Source organism: Perognathus longimembris, chromosome 6, assembly GCF_023159225.1.
Source record: "Perognathus longimembris pacificus isolate PPM17 chromosome 6, ASM2315922v1, whole genome shotgun sequence".
NCBI lineage: Eukaryota > Metazoa > Chordata > Mammalia > Rodentia > Heteromyidae > Perognathus > Perognathus longimembris.
In genome coordinates, this window is record NC_063166.1 from 23,780,796 (window position 1) to 23,791,509 (window position 10,714).

Genomic DNA, 10,714 nt, shown 5'->3' on the forward strand with positions numbered 1-10,714 from the left:
ACATGCAAAACCATAGCACAATAACAACAACAACAAAAACACCTTGTTTCCTCATTAGTTGTGTGGTATAGGGTGAGGCATCTCTTCTCTCTACGTTTCAATTTTCTCCACATTGAAGCATAGGGATGGAACAAACCTTTCTGTATTCAAAGTCCCATGTAGGCTAGTTTTGCTGTATGCTACAGTCTATCCAGGCTTTTTACTTACAGCACCCATCAACACATGGGTTCACATGCTTTTTTACTCATACCCAATCACTGAAGCCCATTTAGTTCTTGCAATCCTAATCAATCCATCCAATCCCATTTAATTCAGCAGTGCACCAACTAGGTCTCAGGCATTGTGCAAATGACAAGACAATAAAAGGCAGTCCTAATCCTCACACAGACGGGCTGATCTAGTTGGGGAGACAGTCATGTAAACAGTGTCCTATGCTCTGCTATCACAGAGGTATGCAGAAATTCTAGAAGCACACAGATCAAGTAGTGATGAACTCTAGAAAGACCACGAAGTGAGGGGGAAATGGACAAATTGGGAATGATTGTTTTCCAATATTGATTTTTATTTTTTATTTTTTGCCAGTCCTGGGGCTTGGACTCAGGGCCTGAACACTGAACACTGTCCCTGGCTTCTTCTTGCTCAAGGCTAGCACTCTGCCACTTGAGCCACAGCGCCACTTCTGGCCATTTTCTGTATATGTGGTGCTGGGGAATCGAACCCAGGACCTCGTGTATATGAGGCAAGCACTCTTGCCACTAGGCCATATCCCCAGCCCCACCAATATTGAATTCCCTGGGAGAAGCCCTGTACTTTCGCTGTCTATTCAGTTCTAGTTTGAAATGAGCCTTTGTGAATGGGATAGGAGAGTAATTGAGACTATATCGATGGCAAAGCTAAGAGCAGTATGTGCTTTGTCACATTTTCCCCTCTGTCAACTGTCTAGCCAAATTTTAGCTGGCATTTCCTGGGGTTATTCTGGATCTCAAGGGGTCGATGACATGAAACTGTGCTGGGCTACCATGATGAACTTACATCTGAACAGGGATTCAAGCTGTTACTACAAAACCACTGAGACTGGGAGATCCATTTACATTGTTTACCTTTGAGGGCTGAGTCTGCCACACAAAGAAAAGCAACACAATAATTCAACAAAATATTGAAGGGCAGGGCTGGAAATATGGCTTAGTGGTTGCGTCGAATACATGAAGCCCTGGGTTCGATTCCTCATCACCACATATATAGAAAAAGCCAGAAGTGGCTCTGTGGTTCAAGTGGTAGAGTGCCATCTTTGAGCAAAAAAGAAGCCAGGGACAGTGCTCAGGCCCTGAGTTCAAGCCCAAGGACTGGAAAGTATATATACATATATTTAGAAATTTATGTATATTGAAATCTCTCTCTCTCTCTTTCTCTCTCTCTCCCTCCCTCCCTCTCTCTCTCTCTCTCTCTCTTCTTCAGGGCTAGGGACATCACAATCAAAGAAGACTTGTGGATTAGGACATTAAGGTTGTTTCTTTTTTTGAATTTTTCTTTCTTTGTCAATCATGTGGCTTGAACTGAGGGCCTACGGGCTGTCCCTGAGCTTTTTAAGCTCAAGTCTAGCATTCCACCACTTTGAGGCACAGCTTCACTTCTTGTTTTTAGGTGGTTACTTGGAGATAAGAGTCTCACAGGACTTTGCTGCTTCAGCTAGCTTTGAACTGTTATCCTCAGATCTCAGCCTCCTGAGTAGCTAGGACTACAGGCATGAGCCACCAACGCCGGACTCAAGGTCATTTCTTGATGTTGCTCACCTGGACTTGTTCACAGAGGGTGACCTTTGTCTACTTTTTCAGAGGGTATTTCACCTCTGGGAGGGGTAGGAAGTGGCTACCATTCTATCTCATTGGCCACAGAATCCAGAATTCCCTTTATGTTCTCTAGGGTTCTGCATGTTCCTCTGCTTCCTCCCATCCCCTGACCCCATCGCTTTTTACTTTCTCCACTCCAGGTTCATGCCCGTCTTTGTTCTTCCCCACATACAGCAAGCATACAACTCCTACCTCAGGGCCTTTGCGCTTGGAGCTAGAATAGTCCTTGCTTAAAAGCCACAAGGCTTTCTTCCTTTACCTTTTTCCTGTTTGCTGCTTAAAGCTCATCAAAGAAACAGAGACAATGCCAGCGGCCCTTCTGACCTTTGTCTCCTTCCATCTCATCTCCTACCATCATCTTTGCTATTTCTTTTAGCCAACCTGAAAAGAATATTTATTTATTTTTGGTCTTTCCCACTTCCACAATGTAAGTTCCGAGACTACCAAAAACTGTGTTTTTCTATGAATCTGTCCCTGATAGTTAGCACATAGTAAACACTCATTAAATGCTGGGTAAGTGCATGACAAAGAAAAATAACCATTAAAATATCTAACTGTAAGCCAGATGCCGGTGACTCAAGCCTGTAATCCTCACAACTCAGAAGGCTGAGATCTGAGGATTGCAGTTCAAAACTAGCCTGGGAAAGACAGCCTGGGAGACTCTTATCTTTAATGAATCACCCAAAATCCAGAAATGGAGATGCTACTCAAGTGGTGGAGCCCTAGCCTTGAGTGTAAAAGCACAGGGACAGCACCCAGGCTGAGTTTAAACCCAGTACCCACTTTCTCAAGTGCCTACCCTTACCCATTGTTGACCAGTAGCTTTTCTCAATGCTTCTTGGTAGCATACTCCATGAAACATCAACTCTCTCTAATGAAGGCAGAAATGTGACTGATCTGAGGTCACCTGGCTGGGAAGCCATAGAGCCCAGACATAGTTCTACATTGGTCTGCCTTCAAGCCCACGCTCCCAGTCATTATACACTAATGACTTTGCCCAACCATGACTTTGGCAAACTCCCTAGTGAGCAATCTATTAATGCATTCTTAAATTAGATCCTAAAGTAAGGAAGGATTAATAATTAAATGTACCATAAAGAAGAACTAGACAGACTTAGACAATTGTGAGCTTTAAATGGACCAGACAATATATTTGGGAATTCTGTTGATTTTTCTAGGCTTCCATGTTGGATCTAAAATCAGCCAGATAAACATTTCTATACTCAAGTGGAGACTGGAGAAAATAATACCCAGTGTGCCAAAACCATTCAGTGCCCTTGAGCAGATTGAAGGAGAAAAGAATAAGCATCATCTCTGGTCAAGTGGGGTTCTGACCAGACTTTGACCCTGCTGAATTAGGTTGGATGAAAGGGCATTAGTATGTTGAATACATCTTCTAAAATTGCTCCTGAGCTAAGCTATCTGGTGACGTAGCTGGAAAGTTCAGAGAGCGCTGTGTCACTCTGAGCAGATTCTGTTTCCCTACAACGAGGACATCACTGGCTAGATCTTCTCCAAACAGCAACATTTCTTATTCATGGGGTTCTTTCTCTGCAGGGCCATCGATTATTGATGGAGCTCACTGTTAGGCAAGGCTTCCTGTCACTCTAGACAAACACAGCCACGGTCTTCAGCAAGCACAGATGTCCCCTAAAGCAATCTACATGTGTGGCATCCAAGGCAATGAGAGGGTAGCTGCTGTATAGACTCCTCAAAGACAGAGCCTTTTCCCTGGCTGAGGGAACAGTAGAGGTATCAGGTGAACTTGAAAGGGGGAGGGGAGGGACACTGGCAGTGACTGTCATAGGCCTAGACAGAAGTCATTATGAGATGTTTCTCAGGTTGACCAGAGCATGCTCTCTCTCTCTTTTCCTCTCCCCCCTCTCTCAATTGACCTCAGATCTTAATTATAACCTTGGTTGCACCCCAGTAACTTTTTTTTCCAACTCTTTCTCCTATTTTTCTTCACTTAAATGAGATATTTTATTGCATGTTATTTATTACATGTGCCGGAAAAGCACAGAATGCTGGAACATCTATGCTAAGATAAAGAAGGTGACTTTGTCTAATTATTTTTCCTCTTCTTTTCATATTTACTTTAAGAATAGATGCCTTGGGATGAATGTAGGAGACAGTTGAATTAAAAGCATCCTGTGGTTTATATTACTGGAAAAAGGGGACTGGAGGCTCTCCAGCCTGAACTTTACAGACAAGGGAGCCAAAGATAAAGAAATACATAATGGTGATCACTATTTCTGGTTTCCCAAGACAATCCAATCCACACCTTGATATTTGGCAAGTGGGTTCATGGGTTTTAGAAAAAGCTTCAAATTCCTGGAGTTAACTAATGAATTAACATAACCTACTGATATTTGATTTTTAAAAAATGGTACTAGCATTTGAACTCAGGAGTTTGCACTTAGTAGGCAAGCACTTTACCATTTGAACCACACTGCTGATCCTTCTACTGCTACCTCCCGAGGAGCTGGGATCATAATCATGTACCATCATGAACACTTTTGTTTTGGTAGGTCATGGGGCTTGAACTCTGGGCCTGGGCGCTGTCCCTGAGCTTTTCAGCTCAAGGCTAATGCTCTACCACTTGAGCTACAATGCCACTTCTGGTTTTCCGGTGCTTAATTGGAGATAAAGAGTCTCATGGACTTTCCTGCCTGAGTTGTCTTTGAATTGCAATCCTCAGATCTCAGCCTCCTGAGTAGCTAGGATTACAGGCATGAGCCACCAGTGCCCAGTAAACGCTTTGTTTTTGAAATATGGTTTGGATATATATATACATAAATATATATAAATAAATATAATATAAATAATATATATATTTGGCCTGGGCCTGCCTCAAACTGTAATCCTCCCATCTCCCATGTAGCTGGAATTACAGGCAAGAGCCGTCATTCCAAGACTCTGATATTTGAATTCTACCTTATTATTAAAACTGGCTTTTAATGTGTAAGAAATAACCTCCTGAACACCTATTACCAGAGGCTCTGCCACTTATGACTCAACACACCAATTCCTATCCATCAAAGATGAGAAAAGATGGCCACAGAGAGAGGAAGCAAACTTACTTATTTTCCTAACCAATTAGGCCTTAGGATGGAAAAGTTATTAAATTTAGAGTGCATGAATTTATATTGTTAAGAGCAATGGTAATTGGTTAACACGGTTATTGAAAAGGCGGCATAAAATATTTTTGGTTGTTCCTGTCAAAAAGTCAGAGCCTCAGTTCCCTGGCCCCAGTCTGGGTTGGCCTCAGTGGCTTCCTTGGAATCAGTGGAATGTGGCTCAAGTGATGCTTCCAGCTTGTTTTCGGTGGTGTTCTGAGCTGTCTTTGGGAAATCAGACAGCTTGAGCAGGCCATCTTGAAAGTCATCTTACAGCCCCAGATGAGTGGGCCACTTTCAGTCAGGTCAAAAAAGACACTGAATAGCACAAGGGGAGTGTCCCATTGAGCCCACAGGCAGTAAGCACAAGGTTCTTACTCCACTAGAGATGAAGGATGGTCATTATACAGTGATCTATAACTGGAACAGTTAAATAGTTGAGTGTTTCCCTTTGCTCAAATTCACAATTCTTCCTAGAATGTTACACACTATTTTTTACTTCCCTGCCTTTTTTGTTGTTTTTGATACGTTTGAATGTTCCCATGGTTTTTCCATAGCCTTTATGCTTGGATTCATGACTTTATCAACTGACATCTCTTCTGTGTCAGAGAAAAAAAGATCTTTGAACACATGCTAGGTTTATCTAACGCCACATAACTACAGTCAAGAAGGCAATTGAAGGTTTGCAAATAACATTATAGATAATTCCCCTGGAACTATGATAAGAAAAATAACTGATACATAACACAATGAAAGGTTTAATGTTAGGAAACCAGTTCCTGTCAGTTTAGTTACTTCTATTTTATTTTAACAGAGATTTTTTTTTACGTCAGTAATTTAAAGATCTGATAAAAATTTACAATGGAAAGGGCATGTTATTTGTGACAGATTGGCCATTGTAAAGAAGTAAAATTCTATTAACTGTAGTGTATTTATCCATGGTATATGCCCACTAAACATCAAATTTTAGTATTATAGGTGGAGCATTATGAGGACAGAGAATGACTCCAGAAATTAAAAGTAAATCATAACTTTCAAGTTTTAATTTGTAGATTTTACCAGCCTCATTATTTGGCTGTCCTGGGGTTATGAAGTACAGAACTCATTCAGATTGCATCTCTCTTTAATTGCAATGCAGAGGTTTGCATCTGGAATGTCCTTAAAGGCCCATGGGTTAGAGCCTTGGTCCCAACTTGGTGCTTTGGGAGATGGTGGAGCTTTACATGGTAGAGGAGCCTAGTGGGATTTTGTAGGTCATTGAGGAATTGCTCACAAAGAGAATAATAGGATCCCAGCCCCTGACTTTTTTTCTTTCTTTTATTCCTGTTTGATTCTTAAAAAAACAAAACACAATCTTTAAGTAGTTATACAAAGGAAATGCATTTAACAAAGCAATTTATAAATACAATGCGTCTTGATCAGTATGCCCCCTTCAACATTCACACTCCTCCTTTGCCCTACCTTTTCCCTTTTCTTCATTCTGTGGTATACACAATGCATTCTTGACTGCATTCTCTTCTTCTTCGTCTTTCATTCATCTACCCCTCTCCTGTTGGCCCATCTCCCCTCTTACGTGTACTCATTTCCTGTTTTGACCTAGTCTTTGTAAAGGTTTACACTATTTGAGCTCTCCATAGAATCTATTCTGCTTCAGCTTATTCATTTTTAACCACTGGTACGCCACTTAGAGATTTATAGGTACAGTCTGTTTACCACAAATGAGGGAAACCACGCAACCTTTGTTTTGCTAGGTCTGGCTTACTTCAATTAACACAATTTTTCTAACCACCATGAGGTGAATGCTTTCTTCTGCCAGGATATACTGTTCTGCCACCAGTCCAAAAGAAGAATCCAACCAATCATGGGATGACACCTCCAAAACTCTTAGCCAAAATAAAACCTTTCCTCTGTATACATTATTTATCTCAGGTATTTGTTACAGCTAACAGAAAGGTGACCGACATATTAAATATGGTACATGTTGATCTTTTATTGTTATAGACCTCTATTCTTCTAATAAAAACTTACATTCGAATCCAGAAATTTTGCCTAATTACTAAGAACAAGAAAAAAACAATGTATCCTTTGTCATTCTGTTAGAATTAACTAGAGGTATTGGTAATTTCTCACTGGCAAATAGTTTCCAGTGTGAAATGAAATTTCACTCCAGATTGTAGTATTGACATTTTTGTTCCCAGTGGGGATGGTGTTTAGCATTGTTTCCCACCAAGAGTGTGTCACAGAAACTCTACAAGGCTTCAGCCACTGAGAATCTACATTTGAAGGGCTGTGAGCTCTGGTGTTGAGACAAGAAGATGGCTCTCCCTTGCATTTTTTTGTCAGAACCTGTGGGGTGTTTTGTCCTGCCAGAGGTACACAGGTTGGATAGAAGCAGAGATGAAATATCCTGCCCCCCCCCACACATACTTGGTTGAATTCAGGACTAACTTTGAAAATGTATTGTTCTAATGTTTATGCCCCTTCCCAGATCGGATCATCAAGCTGCAATGTCTCATTCTGAGAGAACCATGAGACCACCACTGTGCCAAAAGTGGCAGCTGGGGAAGATTTGTGAAGAAGAAGAAGAAGAAGAAGAAAAAAAACCCCACAGATAAAGGAAGCCTAGGCTGAGAGACAGCTGGGAGGTTTAAGGGACATGGCCTCTGAGCAGCTGAAAGAGCCAGCGGTCAGGGGAGAGCCTGTTTGTGAGATAAGAGTCTTTGTCCAGGCAGAAGTATGCCCATGATGATAAGAATAGCAGCTGCTATGGAACTGCACATTACCAAGTGTCTCTGTCTGCACAGGACATTCATGTGGTTGAATGTGAGCACTAGAGGACAAGCATTCACCAGGCAAATTTATTCACCCAACTCAGCAAGTTAGGCTCCTGTGCCTGACTCTCTGTCAACCCGGAAGTACTATCTGAGTCCAGCCCTGACGTAACTTCAAGTTCCCTTCCTTTCTCAATCCCCTCAAGCTATGAAAGGCAGATGACTTCAATCACATACCTTCTGGATCTATGTTCTGCCAAGTCCAGAGAAGTCCACCATCATTGTTACTTATGTTAGTAATGTTCATTGAAAGCTAATTATTTTACATTCTTTAACATAAACCTAAATTCAATTTTGACTTGCATTTCATTTTATGAGACTCTTGTGATATCCATAATTGATTTTATGTTTATCATAGTTGATCTCAGCATCTGTGTAATATTTTTTTACTCATGAAAGCACAAGTGGAACGAGTTCAAACTGACCAAATAGTTGCTATCATCCTTTGTACTCTCACCAAACAAAAGTTGCCAAAGAAACAAGAGAAAGAAGTGGGGTGGTTCATATGTCTAATCCTAGCTGCTCAGGAGGCTGAGATATGAGGATTGCTGTTCAAATCCAGTCTGGGTAGAAAAGCCCACGAGATTCTGACCTTCAATTAACTGCAAGAAATTGGAAATGAGCTGTGAGTGAAAAGGTCAAGAGAGAGCTCTTGGCCCTGAGTTCAAGTCTCAGTACCAACACACACACACACACACACACACACACACACACACACACACACACACACACACATTTCCAAAGAAAGAAAATGGTTACAGTATGCTCTGTTCCTTATTAATGGATTTTTACTGATGGTCACATATATAATTTCCTTGGAGGTCCTTACATTTGGTTCTGAACCCAGAACAGAAAGCTGATTTATTGAGCTTTCTTTTCAATTTCTGATTAACTAATGAATTAAACAATTCCCAGTGACATAGTTAAAGGCTGAATGATGAAATAATCCAGTGGCAGTTGATATTTGGTATCAGGCAGACCTAGTTTGAAGTTCCTCCACCTTGAGTTGTGACTTGGGCACAGTACTTTTAAACCTTTCTACAACATGAAAGTGATGTTGTTAACTCTGCTGTGAAGTTTAATGCACTCAAGATAATGTATATAGTCTGACACAAATGGGTATTCAGTAAGTCCCAAATCTAGATCCTTTTTTGATTTGGGTGGTATTGGGGAGTTGAGAGCCTTGTGCTTGCTAGGTGGGCACTTTACCTCTTAAGGCATGTCTCCAAGCCTTTTCCCCTCATTTTTAAAAAGAATGTGTATAGACAGGCTGGCCTGAGCCATAATCCACTTGTCTGCACTTCCCATGTAGCTAGGATGACAGGCATGTACCACTATGTCCAGCTACTGATTCAGGTCTTGTGTTTTTGCCAAGCCTGCCTGCCCTGAAACTGTGATCCTCTGGACCTCTGCCTCCTGTGTAGCAAGGATCGCAGGTATGAGCTGCGGCTGCCCAGATAACAATCTAGATTCTTAAAAGGCTGGTAAAGAATATGAAACTTGATGCTGACCACAAGTGATGTTTATTCTCTAACATTGATCTATAATATGGAATGATGGCAAAAAGAAAAGAAAAGAAAAGAGAAAACAAGAGGTACAGAGAAAGCTCTAGATGAAAAGGTCTGCTAAGAACAGATTTACTCTCTGAGTCCTACTGGTACTTCCGGTTGTTCCTTTACCTTCACATCTGACCAGTTGTACCATTCTAACATATTATCTATCCATCAGGCCTTGATTAAACATTGCCAAACAGAGCAGATGGAACATTTTTGAAAATATTAGTGCTGAAGGAGACTGGGGGTGGAAAATTGGCATTAGAAGACTTTTAAAATATAGTCTAGCTGTGATAAGCCATTACAAAAAGTACAACTAGAAGTCAGAGTACAGGTTAAAGGTAGATTTGACTGTGGCTGGAGATGAATAGGATCCACACAGGGCGGCTCTGAAGGCTTCATACACTCCCTAGACGCTTCAGTCTCAGCTTTCCCTTGCCATTCAACACTCCATGTGTGCATTTTCCTTGCAGTAAGTCAGTGGTTGCCCCTTGTGTGTGATGAGACCTTGAGGACAGGAACTGGTGGTTCAAAGGACCCACAAGCAAGGTTCATGAGGTTTACTAGGAAAAGGAGACAGGAAGCACAACAAGTGCAAATAACAAACAGTAAGAGATTGAGTTTCTCAGCCCACAAGAAACTTTTTATGGGCCCAGGCACTCTCTCTGAGCATTTATTTTTGCTCAAGACTAGTGGCCTATCATTTGAACCACAGTTTTACCTCTGGTTTTTGGTAGTTAATTGGAGGTAAGGATCTCACAGACTTTCCTGCCCGGTCTGGCTTCAAACTCTGATCCTCAGATCTCAGCCTCCTATGATTACAGGTAGGAGCCCTCAGCCCTAAGCTCTAAAAAAGACCTTTCAGTACCCTGAAGCCTATTGGTAGTAAGGTGCTAGCATCTTCTTTAATCTTCCTCCTTTCTTTCTACTATTTGATTGTATGATGAAAATGTTGAATTAATAACAGATAGGCTATAATAATGCCAACATCCCATCCCCAGAGGTCAAAAGTCTATGATCCAACTATGTCTAAACCTGCTGGAGGCACCATAATTATCTGTTTCTAAAAGCTTTCAGTTACAATGAATATACTCCATTAAAAATGTCTAAACCTTTACATATATAGTTCAAGAAGTTAGCTGTTAACTAAAAATAGAACTGCTGTATGATCCAGAGATGCCAACTTCTGAGTATACAGCATAAGAAATAAAATCAGCTATGCCAAAGAGACATTTGTACCTTCACCCTCACTGGAGCATTACCATACTTAGCAAAGATCCGGAATCAGCTGAAGTATCTATCAAAAGAGAAACAGATAAACAAAATAGATATGCACAGTAAAATATGACACAGCCTTTAAAAAG